General features: G+C 38.8%; 1 long non-coding RNA gene across 1 annotated transcript in view; it reads right to left on the bottom strand.

The window, feature by feature from the left end:
* Window positions 1–14,103, bottom strand: part of LOC129009335 (uncharacterized) — a 36,254-nt gene extending 22,151 nt beyond the window's left edge. Inside the window, exon 1 of the long non-coding RNA XR_008492751.1 lies at window positions 14,020–14,103. This is a non-coding gene — a long non-coding RNA (uncharacterized LOC129009335). The remainder of the gene's footprint in view (window positions 1–14,019) is intronic.
* Window positions 14,104–14,325: the final 222 nt, after the last annotated feature.

The following is a 14,325-nucleotide window of genomic DNA, read 5'->3' as shown; positions in this document are numbered from 1 at the left end:
CTCCACCACAATTTCTGACATTTTTTTTTCTCTAAGTAGCATTGTGTAAATACAAATCACTTTAAATTCTTTGGGAATTGTCCAATCCACCACTAGCCCATGATGCTTCTCTGAATAACAGATACCTGTGATCCGACAGGTTGTAAGAAATGACTTTTCCTTTGATGGCCGGAGGGAGAGGGAAAGACTTTGCATATCTACATTTTGTCTCTTTCTGAATATCACTGCATGTGAAAATTTGTTTCAAGGAAAGTATTCATGAAATATGCCTCTTCATATTTCATGCAAAGAGTGAGTGTGTGGGGAGAGGGACAGAGAGGGGACTGGGATGGCAGTATGTGGAAAGCTGTATCAGCAGCAGTGGCAGTGAAAATCTGACTCCGCCCAACTGAGTTTGCAAAGACACCAGAAGTTTCTGGGGTGTGCCCTCATCCACCAGGAAGGCCAGAGAGGTGAACGTGGAATGTGGACAGACCTTGGCTTCCACCTATTGCTGCTGTAACCACTCTGATCTACTTCAGGCTCTCAAGTAAAGCTATTAGCCAAGATAAAAAATAACACACACTCCAGGTAAGATCTACAGGCAAAGCAAAATCTTCATAAATAGAAAGAAGATGGTATAGACTTCTATGTGAGGACAATTTTCAGTTGGATTTGACTTAGAAGAGGAGACAATCTCTGTGAACTTGCGGTCAGGTGCAGTGGCCCCACGGCTGTTATCCCAGCACTTTGGGAGACTGAGGCTAGAGGACTGCTTGAAGCTAAGAGTTTGAGACCAGTCTGGGCAACATAGTGAGACCCTGTCTGAACAACAACAAAGAAAAATAGGCGGGCATGGTGTCACACATCTGTAGTCCTAGATACCTGGGAGGTGGAGGTGGGAGGATCACTTGAGCCCAGGAGTTCGAGGTTACAGTGAGCTACGGTTGCACTACCTCACTCCAGTGTGGGCAACAGAATAAGATCCTGTCTCAAAAAAAAAAAAAAAAAAAAAGTCTCTGTGAATTTATAAATTGCAGATTCAATAATTAAAGCCAGTGCTTCTTGATTAAATTGGGCTCAGTTGGAGAACTTAGGAAGCTGTAGTGGAGTTATTCAAGATGAAGAAGAAAATCCAAGACAATTTTGAAGCAAATTATCTTTTCGAAAATGAGACCATGAACCAGATTCAGACTGTGCTTATGGCTTCAGCAGATCTAACTAAATCTAAAGAATTCAAGACAACAAGCAATGTTGGAGCACAACAGGCAAGATGGTCTGATGAAAGAAATCCAAAAGGGACAATTATAATTGGGTAGCCTACAAGAACCAACATATATACCAGTCTTTTAGATAAAGCAGCCTACCTGGGCAAGGGATTGGGAAGCATTTATATGTATCAGCAAATATTTTGACCATTTAACTAGTAGCATTCTGACAGAGGACTTAAGCAGAGATGTTTACCACTGGTATGATGTATGGAGAAACACTAACATAACAGCCAGTATACCACTCTCTACATATAGGTCACAAAAACTTCTCTACCAGAAGTATTGTGAGAAACATTTATAACTCTAGAAATTGACTAGGATAATAAGGGTAGAGTGAAGGGAATAGGACAGAGATACCCAGGAGAGGACTCAGGATAACACTATCAGTGTACCCTGCATGCAAGCATTGAAGCGGGGCACATTATCTGTAATGGATTTTAAAAACAATAATAAAATCACTTAAAGTCTGTCTGCTTTTACATCACCACACACTAGCTATTCTAAACAATGCCACTGATAAAATGCCAGGAAGAATTTTTCTATTTACCTTCCTCCCACTCTTGATACATTACTAGAAGAGGTCAAAACCAGAATCCAAGAAATTATCAAATTCAGTATTTTAAGGAATCACTTGGCAAGGAAGTCGACGAGAAGTAGTAGTGAAAGATACGGAGATTAAGAACATAGTCCTCTTTACTTATGAAATAAAAGAAAGAAAGTAAAGGAATAAAAGACTAGGAAAAGAATTACACGTCAACATCACAATGACAACCAAGGGAAGTAGAAGCTAATAGTCTAGTTATCCAAGTAAAGGTATTATTGAATTGCTAACAAAGAGACGAACAGGGATTTTAGCAAGGACAATTTCAGGCAGAGAAGTTGAAGCCAGATTTGCTGTCCTGGGATGAAAACTGAAAATTTATCACAGCCAGTAAAAGGAGCTTTCAAGAACTACTTATTTAATAATGGGAAGATGACAATAAATACATGGCATCATTGGTTCGAGGACATGCTTCCTGTTTCAGCTGGCAAGAGATTTAGGCTGTTTGTAAAGCCAGGTGGATTCCAGAGGATTTCAGAAAGGAGATTGAGGAAGAGCATCAAAGAACCAGGATGAAATAAGAGCTACAGTTCAAGTAACAAAATTGTATTGCTTACTTTGTGAGTGTTAAGAATCATATAAAAGAAGAAAACTTATTGAGAAATGTGTGAATTTGAAGAATACAAGTTTAAAAGAGAATTTACTGAAAACTCATAAATAAATAAATGTGTGATCATATGTGTGCCTGCATGTGTACGGAAACATTTTAGGAAACCATACATATTAAAGGAGTCATAATTCATTATATGTTCAACTACAAAAGCAAACATGTCTCCTCCTCTTGACACTTCAGCCTCTGAGAAAATACTCTTCTAGACTACAGTATACATTTCTTACTTAAAATTAAATAGCCTCCTTTTTGAAATAGTAAGAAGTTGCAAAGGGTTTTTGTTAAGAAAAATAAATTTACTGCTTAATTTCATATCCCTCTAGACCCCATCCAATAAAAATGGAGTAAACTGAGAAAGTAACCTCTACTGGCAACATATTACAATTTGTGTACACATGTACATGACTAAATAAGTGTGCAATTTTTACCTATTCAACTCTCATATCACATAAATTTATGTGTGCCTGAGTGTGTGTGACTTGCTACTGCCTTTCACTGTCTAATTGATTCTTTCATCCAGAATACATTGATTAAGTAGTACTGGATAATGTTAATTGCTGGGTCAAATTTACCACAACCTAGATTATCATCAACTCAAAGGAAAACCTCTTTATTTAAAATGAGTCATGAGTCACCCCATTTGTTTAGTTGTTTAGTTTTCATGCCCTTGTTGCTTTGCAGCCCTCTACAACCAAGTTACATCATTTGCATTCTTCAGTCAATATGTTCTCACTACTTTTCTTCTGTCTTGTCTCTTCAGGAGCACTTAACTTCACTTGTTAGCACAGCAGCTGCATGGGCATGATTTGCCAATTCATTCTGTGTACACATTTATAATTCTATTGGCATCAAATCCTAAATATTAGAATCCTTTATGAGCAGCATGTAGGGAAAGAGCAACCTGAACCAGAAAAATGTATAGAAAACTAAAGAAAAGTTTTTCATTATGAAGAAGAGCAGAGGTTTTATCAGAGAACAGAGTCAAAAGGCATCTGTTAGTCCAGAAGTAATTGAATACCAGCAAAAGAAGACTTTTTTTTTTTTTTTGACATTTTAAATGTTTTTTTTTTTTTTGATTCTTTTTTTTTTCTTTTATTATTATTATTATTATTATTATACTTTAGGTTTTATGGTACATGTGCGCAATGTGCAGGTAAGTTACATATGTATACATGTGCCATGCTGGTGCACTGCACCCACCAATTCGTCATCTAGCATTAGGTATATCTCCCAATGCTATCCCTCCCCCCTCCCCCCACCCCACAACAGTCCCCAGAGTGTGATGTTCCCCTTCCTGTGTCCATGTGTTCTCATTGTTCAATTCCCACCTATGAGTGAGAATATGCGGTGTTTGGTTTTTTGTTCTTGCGATAGTTTACTGAGAATGATGATTTCCAATTTCATCCATGTCCCTACAAAGGACGTGAACTCATCATTTTTTATGGCTGCATAGTATTCCATGGTGTATATGTGCCACATTTTCTTAATCCAGTCTATCATTGTTGGACATTTGGGTTGGTTCCAAGTCTTTGCTATTGTGAATAATGCTGCAATAAACATACGTGTGCATGTGTCTTTATAGCAGCATGATTTATAGTCCTTTGGGTATATACCCAGTAATGGGATGGCTGGGTCGAATGGAATTTCTAGTTCTAGATCCCTGAGGAATCGCCACACTGACTTCCACAAGGGTTGAACTAGTTTACAGTCCCACCAACAGTGTAAAAGTGTTCCTATTTCTCCACATCCTCTCCAGCACCTGTTGTTTCCTGACTTTTGAATGATTGCCATTCTAACTGGTGTGAGATGGTATCTCATTGTGGTTTTGATTTGCATTTCTCTGATGGCCAGTGATGGTGAGCATTTTTTCATGTGTTTTTTGGCTGCATAAATGTCTTCTTTTGAGAAGTGTCTGTTCATGTCCTTCGCCCACTTTTTGATGGGGTTGTTTGTTTTTTTCTTGTAAATTTGTTGGAGTTCATTGTAGATTCTGGATATTAGCCCTTTGTCAGATGAGTAGGTTGCGAAAATTTTCTCCCATTTTGTAGGTTGCCTGTTCACTCTGATGGTAGTTTCTTTTGCTGTGCAGAAGCTCTTGAGTTGAATTAGATCCCATTTGTCAATTTTGGCTTTTGTTGCCATTGCTTTTGGTGTTTTAGACATGAAGTCCTTGCCCATGCCTATGTCCTGAATGGTAATGCCTAGGTTTTCTTCTAGGGTTTTTATGGTTTTAGGTCTAACATTTAAGTCTTTAATCCATCTTGAATTGATTTTTGTATAAGGTGTAAGGAAGGGATCCAGTTTCAGCTTTCTACATATGGCTAGCCAGTTTTCCCAGCACCATTTATTAAATAGGGAATCCTTTCCCCATTTCTTGTTTTTGTCAGGTTTGTCAAAGATCAGATACTTGTAGATATGTGGCATTATTTCTGACGGCTCTGTTCTGTTCCATTGATCTATATCTCTGTTTTGGTACCAGTACCATGCTGTTTTGGTTACTGTAGCCTTGTAGTATAGTTTGAAGTCAGGTAGTGTGATGCCTCCAGCTTTGTTCTTTTGGCTTAGGATTGACTTGGTGATGCGGGCTGTTTTTTGGTTCCATATGAACTTTAAAGTAGTTTTTTCCAATTCTGTGAAGAAAGTCATTGGTAGCTTGATGGGGATGGCATTGAATCTGTAAATTACCTTGGGAAGGATGGCCATTTTCATGATATTGATTCTTCCTACCCATGAGCATGGAATGTTCTTCCATTTGTTTGTATCCTCTTTTATTTCCTTGAGCAGTGGTTTGTAGTTCTCCTTGAAGAGGTCTTTCACATCCCTTGTAAGTTGGATTCCTAGGTATTTTATTCTCTTTGAAGCAATTGTGAATGGGAGTTCACTCATGATTTGGCTCTCTGTTTGTCTGTTATTGATGTATAAGAATGCTTGTGATTTTTGCACATTGATTTTGTATCCTGAGACTTTGCTGAAGTTGCTTATCGGCTTAAGGAGATTTTGGGCTGAGACAATGGGGTTTTCTAGATATACTATCATGTCATCTGCAAACAGGGACAATTTGACTTCCTCTTTTCCTAATTGAATACCCTTGATTTCCTTCTCCTGCATAATTGCCCTGGCCAGAACTTCCAACACTATGTTGAATAGAAGTGGTGAGAGAGGGCATCCCTGTCTTGTGCCAGTTTTCAAAGGGAATGCTTCCAGTTTTTGCCCATTCAGTATGATATTGGCTGTGGGTTTGTCATAAATAGCCCTTATTATTTTGAGATACGTCCCATCAATTCCTAATTTATTGAGAGTTTTTAGCATGAAGGGTTGTTGAATTTTGTCAAAGGCCTTTTCTGCATCTATTGAGATAATCATGTGGTTTTTGTCTTTGGTTCTGTTTATATGCTGGATTACATTTATTGATTTGCGTATATTGAACCAGCCTTGCATCCCAGGGATGAAGCCCACTTGATCATGGTGGATAAGCTTTTTGATGTGCTGCTGGATTCTGTTTGCCAGTATTTTATTGAGGATTTTTGCATCAATGTTCATCAAGGATATTGGTCTAAAATTCTCTTTTTTTGTTGTGTCTCTGCCAGGCTTTGGTATCAGGATGATGCTGGCCTCATAAAATGAGTTAGGGAGGATTCCCTCTTTTTCTATTGATTGGAATAGTTTCAGAAGGAATGGTACCAGCTCCTCCTTGTACTTCTGGTAGAATTCGGCTGTGAACCCATCTGGTCCTGGACTTTTTTTGGTTGGTAAGCTATTGATTATTGCCACAATTTCAGCTCCTGTTATTGGTCTATTCAGAGATTCAACTTCTTCCTGGTTTAGTCTTGGGAGGGTGTATGTGTTGAGGAATTTATCCATTTCTTCTAGATTTTCTAGTTTATTTGCATAGAGGTGTTTGTAATATTCTCTGATGGTAGTTTGTATTTCTGTGGGATCGGTGGTGATATCCCCTTTATCATTTTTTATTGCATCTATTTGATTCTCCTCTCTTTTTTTCTTTATTAATCTTGCTAGCGGTCTATCAATTTTGTTGATCCTTTCAAAAAACCAGCTCCTGGATTCATTTATTTTTTGAAGGGTTTTTTGTGTCTCTATTTCCTTCAGTTCTGCTCTGATTTTAGTTATTTCTTGCCTTCTGCTAGCTTTTGAATGTGTTTGCTCTTGCTTTTCTAGTTCTTTTAATTGTGATGTTAGGGTGTCAATTTTGGATCTTTCCTGCTTTCTCTTGTGGGCATTTAGTGCTATAAATTTCCCTCTACACACTGCTTTGAATGCATCCCAGAGATTCTGGTATGTTGTGTCTTGGTTCTCGTTAGTTTCAAAGAACATCTTTATTTCTGCCTTCATTTCGTTACGTACCCAGTAGTCATTCAGGAGCAGGTTGTTCAGTTTCCACGTAGTTGAGCGGTTTTGAGTGAGATTCTTAATCCTGAGTTCTAGCTTGATTGCACTGTGATCTGAGAGACAGTTTGTTACAATTTCTGTTCTTTTACATTTATTGAGGAGAGCTTTACTTCCAAGTATATGGTCAATTTTGGAATAGGTGTGGTGTGGTGCTGAAAAAAATGTATATTCTGTTGATTTGGGGTGGAGAGTTCTGTAGATGTCTATTAGGTCCGCTTGGTGCAGAGCTGAGTTCAATTCCTGGGTATCCTTGTTGACTTTCTGTCTCGTTGATCTGTCTAATGTTGATAGTGGGGTGTTAAAGTCTCCCATTATTAATGTGTGGGAGTCTAAGTCTCTTTGTAGGTCACTCAGGACTTGCTTTATGAATCTGGGTGCTCCTGTATTGGGTGCATATATATTTAGGATAGTTAGCTCTTCTTGTTGAATTAATCCCTTTACCATTATGTAATGGCCTTCTTTGTCTCTTTTGATCTTTGTTGGTTTAAAGTCTGTTTTATCAGAGACTAGGATTGCAACCCCTGCCTTTTTTTGTTTTCCATTTGCTTGGTAGATCTTCCTCCATCCTTTTATTTTGAGCCTATCTGTGTCTCTGCACGTGAGATGGGTTTCCTGAATACAGCACACTGATGGGTCTTGAGTCTTTATCCAGTTTGCCAGTCTGTGTCTTTTAATTGGAGCATTTAGTCCATTTACATTTAAAGTTAATATTGTTATGTGTGAATTTGATCCTGTCATTATGATGTTAGCTGGATATTTTGCTCGTTAGTTGATGCAGTCTCTTCCTAGTCTCGATGTTCTTTACATTTCGGTATGATTTTGCAGTGGCTGGTACCGGTTGTGCCTTTCCATGTTTAGCGCTTCCTTCAGGAGCTCTTTTAGGGCAGGCCTGGTGGTGACAAAATCTCTCAGCATTTGCTTGTCTGTAAAGTATTTTATTTCTCCTTCACTTATGAAGCTTAGTTTGGCAGGATATGAAATTCTGGGTTGAAAATTCTTTTCTTTAAGAATGTTGAATATTGGCCCCCACTCTCTTCTGGCTTGTAGGGTTTCTGCCGAGAGATCCGCTGTTAGTCTGATGGGCTTCCCTTTGATGGTAACCCGACCTTTCTCTCTGGCTGCCCTTAACATTTTTTCCTTCATTTCAACTTTGGTGAATCTGACAATTATGTGTCTTGGAGTTGCTCTTCTCGAGGAGTATCTTTGTGGCGTTCTCTGTATTTCCTGAATCTGAATGTTGGCCTGCCTTGCTAGATTGGGGAAGTTCTCCTGGATAATATCCTGCAGAGTGTTTTCCAACTTGTTTCCATTCTCCCCGTCACTTTCAGGTACACCAATCAGACATAGATTTGGTCTTTTCACATAGTCCCACATTTCTTGGAGGCTTTGCTCATTTCTTTTTATTCTTTTTTCTCTAAACTTCCCTTCTCGCTTCATTTCATTCATTTCATCTTCCAGGGCTGATACCCTTTCTTCCATTTGATCGCATCGGCTCCTGAGGCTTCTGCATTCTTCATGTAGTTCTCGAGCCTTGGTTTTCAGCTCCATCAGCTCCTTTAAGCACTTCTCTGTATTGGTTATTCTAGTTATACATTCTTCTAAATTTTTTTCAAAGTTTTCAACTTCTTTGCCTTTGGTTTGAATATCCTCCCGTAGCTCGGAGTAATTTGATCGTCTGAAGCCTTCTTCTCTCAGCTCGTCAAAGTCATTCTCCGTCCAGCTTTGTTCCGTTGCTGGTGAGGAACTGCGTTCCTTTGGAGGAGGAGAGGTACTCTGGTTTTTAGAGTTTCCAGTTTTTCTGCTCTGTTTTTTCCCCATCTTTGTGGTTTTATCTATTTTGGTCTTTGATGATGGTGATATACAGATGGGTTTTTGGTGTGGATGTCCTTTCTGTTAGTTTTCCTTCTAACAGACAGAACCCTCAGCTGCAGGTCTGTTGGAGTACCTGGCCGGCCGTGTGAGGTGTCAGTCTGCCCCTGCTGGGGGGTGCCTCCCAGTTAGGCTGCTCGGGGGTCAGGGGTCAGGGACCCACTTGAGGAGGCAGTCAGCCCGTTCCCAGATCTCCAGCTGCGTGCTGGGAGAACCACTGCTCTCCTCAAAGCTGTCAGACAGGGACATTTAAGTCTGCAGAGGTTACTGCTGTCTTTTTGTTTGTCTGTGTCCTGCCCCCAGAGGTGGAGCCTACAGAGGCAGGCAGGCCTCCTTGAGCTGTGGTGGGCTCCACCCAGTTCAAGCTTCCAGGCTGCTTTGTTTACCTAAGCGAGCCTGGGCAATGGCGGGCGCCCCTCCCCCAGCCTCGCTGCCGACTTGCTGTTTGATCTCAGACTGCTGTGCTAGCAATCAGCGAGACTCCGTGGGCGTAGGACCCTCTGAGCCAGGTGCGGGCTATACTCTCCTGGGGCACCGTTTCCTAAGCCCGTCGGAAAAGCACAGTATTCGGGTGGGAGTGGCCCGATTTTCCAGGTGCCGTCTGTCACCCCTGGAAGGGGAACTCCCTGACCCCTTGCGCTTCCCGAGTGAGGCAATGCCTCGCCCCTGCTTCGGCTGGCGCACGGTGCGGTCACCCACTGACCTGCGCCCACTGTCTGGCACTCCCTAGTGAGATGAACACGGTACCTCAGATGGAAATGCAGAAATCACCCGTCTTCTGCGTCGCTCGCGCTGGGAGCTGTAGACCGGAGCTGTAGACCGGAGCTGTTCCTATTCGGCCATCTTGGCTCCTCCCCCGACTTTTTTATATTTAAAGAAATGTGAGAATTGACTGATGACTGTGAATGCCTCCATCCCTTTATTTACCATCTAAATCATGAGTAAGGTTCTTATAGTCTTTCTAGCATTGAACTAAACTTGAACCCAAATGTTTCAAAATGAAATTTGTATAAAATATCACAATCTCTAATAATACATTTTGTTTCCTTTTGATATATCAAGATTATTTTCACGCCATCCACAAAGTATGTTGTGTCAAAATTAGAATAGCAAATTTGCACTTACTTAAAATATTCTTGTAAAAACCAGTACTTTGGAAGGGGATAGTATTATTTTTATTAAAAATTACCTTACGATTTTTGGAAGTCTCATATTTCTAAAGTTATATTCAAATTAAATCATGTATAAATGTTAATTTGGTAATATTAAAATGTATATTTCATGTAAAATAAAAAGTATTCTTTTTTAACTTTTAATAAAATTATCTAATCTAACACTTAAAACTTAATGGTAATTTCCTAGTTTAAAAAATTTGCTTTTTAATTTGCTTTTTATAATGAAAACATTAGCACTGATTTTCATAAAATAAAAAGCAAAATGATACCAATGTAAAAGCATTTCAGTTTTTTAATTAAATGCCTGTTAGAGTCTGTGTTTCCCATTATAGATGAAAATATAATTGCAAAGTAAGGATACACATAACAGGGTAAGAAACATACAAGTTAATGGGAAATATTCAGATTCACCATGACCATGTGCAAATCTGACCATATTAGGAGCATGCTGTTCTCTCCAGGGCTGTGCAAAGTAAAATGGCATATTTTCAGTAGTAAATCGTAGTCAGTTGTCCTAAAAAGAATGAAGGAAACAGAATTCCAAAAGTCAGAAAGGAATGTATAAGCACAGAAGTCTTGAGATTAGACACAAATAGCCTCCAAACACCAGTGAATCTTAAAACCATGAATAAATTGTAGAACACAAACATTATCTCTTCTACCATCACCATCTTTATCTGCAATAAAAGGAAATGAATTATTTCAGTGTTGCCATCTCTTTATGTTGTGTTCCATTAATAATAGCAATATTTACATGTAAGTAACTTTTGAAACCTAGAGGTGATTATTAACTCAGAAGTAGTTTTACCAAAAAGTTTTAAAGGCTACATGCACTTTTGAAACCATACCACCTACACATATGGACAGATACACAAACACAGAGGCCTCATTAGAGTTGATTCATGCTTTATGTGACAAAAAGGAAAAGAAGAAAAAAAAAGCTTGATTCTTTTTATAAAGTTAAAGTTGAACTATAAATACAGTGAATGTGGGACACATTTTAAAACATACGTGTTTGGCATATTATTTTGATTTCGTAGCTTTTAACTCAATAGAAGTGTTTTTAAAATTACCTTGACTCTGTTGTGAAAACCTGATAAAGCATTTTATTATCATTACATTCTCATCTGCTCATTGGTAATTGTGGATTTTTTAAATAAATTAGCATAAACATAAAATGATAAAGGAAGTTATATGTTGTTCATTAAATATAGATACACACATATGCAATATAGTCAAATAACTTTTTTGCTAGTATTTATCGTTTTTGTTTGGAGACAGTCTTCCTCTGTCACCCAGGCTGGAGTTCAATAGCACAATCTCAGCTCACTGCAACCTCTGCCTCCTGTGTTCATGTGATTCTCCTGCCTCAGCCTCCTGAGTAGCTGGGACTATAGGTGTGTGGCACCACACCCAGCTAGTTTTTTGTATTTTACTGGAGATGGGGTTTCACCATGTTACCCAGGGTGGTCTCAAACTCCTGAGCTCAGGCAGTCTGCCTGCCTTGACCTCCTAAAGTGCTAGGATTACAGGCATGAGCCACCATGCCCAGCCAGTTAATACTTATTCTAATGGCCATTACTGCTGATCGTAAGTACCTATAATGTTAGTGAGGGTATGGCTAAACAGACAAAATTAAGATCAACAAATTTTTCTCTTTTAAATACATGTGGAAATTGTCCATTCTTCGTAGCTACAACTGTTTTTAAAAAGTCTTCAGTAGATAAAATCAATACCCAACATGGATGAGATGTGAATTAGTGTTACATCAAGGTTATTCCCCAATTACCTAAGCCATGTATGTCAAGTAAACTGTGACCACCATGCCTCCAGGATCTGACTATGGGAACCTAATTGATCAGTGGCCCCAGCTCTTACATTGTGAAATCCAGCACTGCATTTATGCTGAGGCTATACTTCCTACTCACTGCCGCCCACTAATTACTGAGCACAGCAGGAATACTAAGTTCCACAGCAGGAATTAAGCCAGTTCCTGGGAGGCATAGATCTCTTTTGATGGTGACTGTGATTCAAGCGCTTCTCACTGGCCCTGCTAAACTTTCTTAGAACTAGATCTAGGACCAGTCCAGGGGCTTTCATCCAAAATCACTTACTTCCCTCTCTTCTGCACAAATATGAACCTTTTATTTCCATGAGCTAGCTCCCTTAGCCTTCTTCCCACTTATTTTCCCTTTTCTATCATTAGCATTTCCCCACTAAATCACTTGCACATCAGATTTCTTCTTGGCATTTACTTCACCAAGGACACTGATTAATACCCAAACATATTGGTATCTTTGGAATTTAATGGAGGAAACTGCTTAGAAATCTCTCTATAGATGTCTAATATAGCACCAAAAAGCATTATTTTAGTTTTTGAAATACTCTTGGCATATGTAGTCAGAAAATGTGGCAATATTATCATGGTAACCAGATCCTAATGCAGCTCAAGGCAGCCTCACATTTTTATTTTCCTTCTCTTTAAAACGCTATTGTTCTCCTAAAATAAATATTGGCAGTTCTGCCAATGGAGACAATGTGCAAGGGAAGCAGACAATCAATGTTGACTAAAAGAAAAAAAAAAAAGGTGAACTCTTCCATAGAAGTCTGAGAGTAGGAAGAATGGCTAAAGTGTCATCTTTGTCATTGAAATACAGGAATATATGTGTGGCACGAAGAGATATGTAGGAAAGTGCCATGTACAGTAAGAATAAATGGTATGGGAAGGAGATATTTTAGAGTATTCAGAAGAGGAGAAGTAAAGTAAAAATTAAAAAGCTTTAGAATTCGAGGGAAACTTCATTAGATCACTTTTGAAAAACTAAATTAATTTTAAAACTTCAATTTCTGCCTCTGTAGAAGCAGAATATATTAGATAATTTATAATGTCGTAATATGAAGTCTAGCTCTAATATTCTATGACTCATTTATTAATTTATTAAGTAATTAATGCAAAGGTGATACGGTTTGGCTGTGCCCCCACACAAAATCTCATCTTGAATTGTAATCCTCACAATCCTCAGAATCCCCATGCAACAAGGGAGAGAACAGGTGGAGGTAATTGAATCATAGGGGTGGTTTTCCCCATGCTGTTCTCGTGATAGTGAGTGAGTTATCAGGAGAGCTGATGGTTTTATAAGAGTTTGGTAGCTTCTCCTGCATTATTCTCCTTCTTGCCGCCTTGTGAAGAAGGTGCCTTGCTTCCCCTTCAACTTCTGCCATGATTTTAAGCTTCCTGTGTCCTCCCCAGCCATGCTGAACTGTGAGTCAATGAAACCTCTTTTCTTTATGAATTACCTAGTCTCCGGCAGTTCTTTACAGCAGTGTAAAAATGGTCTAATTCAACAGTAGATGCCTACTTTATTCTAGGGACTAAGCTACAAATCTCCTACAAGAAAGAAAGACAAGTAATCAACAATTGCAATATAATGTGATACATTCTCTGAAAAAATATGCCTGGAGTGTCATGGGATATAGGAGTATTTAATTCCTCCCTGTAAGAAGTGTCAAGAAAGACATTTTAGATGAAAGCGGAGTGCATGGGTAGACTAAGATATGGGTTCAATTCCTAGATGGTCTAGAGTAGAGAAAGATGGCATCTAAATAGCAGCTTGTTTAAAGGTATTAGAAGGGTAGGGGATACAATCTATTGGAAACATTAGTACCATGCCTTGAGCAAAGGATGCCGGTGAGGAAGCAGGCTGGGTTAGGCCGGAGAAATAAACTGGCCAGTTCTTAAAGCCCTTAGGAAACCAGGCATTTCATTCTCAAAGCTGCGAAGAGCCCCAGAGAAATTTTACTAAAAGAAGTTACACAGTTAATTTTGGCTAGACGCTCACTTTGAATGTAGTAAATTGTAAGTATGTGAAGAAGAGGCAGAGAAACTTATTAAAATTCTATACAAAATAAACTAGTTCACAGTATGGGTGATTGAGTATATTTTGTTTGCGTAAATAGAAAGTAATTGTGAAAAAAGGCAGAGAGCATTAGATTTCTAGAAGTTTGAAAATAATTTTAAAAATAATCAGATCTCCTTTAGAACATGTGACCTTAAGTGAATAAATGAAAGAGGAAATCTCCCTGACACATTAGTTTCTAGATTCTTACCTTGTGTTACCCATAGTTCCAGCAGAGATTTCCCCACCTTATCTGGCATCATTCATGGTGGTTGGGGAAGACTCATCCTTACCCTAATTTGAAAGCAAAAATAGGAAGCCGACAAGGTTGAGCATTACTGGCAGACTTAAGTTGAAAATGTCAGTGTGGAATCATTTGATAGAAAACTGACTTTTTCAGAGTTGATCCTCTGGAAAATGAGGTGTTTTTTCCCCAGATTGATTCTTGGATTATAAATACAACCCTCCTTTCAGATAATTCCTTAAAGTATATTGCTCTGAAATTTTTACTGTAACT

The sequence above is a fragment of the Pongo pygmaeus genome, chromosome 10, assembly GCF_028885625.2.
Source record: "Pongo pygmaeus isolate AG05252 chromosome 10, NHGRI_mPonPyg2-v2.0_pri, whole genome shotgun sequence".
NCBI classification, from domain to species: Eukaryota; Metazoa; Chordata; class Mammalia; order Primates; family Hominidae; genus Pongo; species Pongo pygmaeus.
The sequence above is the reverse complement of the archived record's forward strand: the minus strand, read 5'-3'. Positions and strand labels throughout refer to the sequence as shown.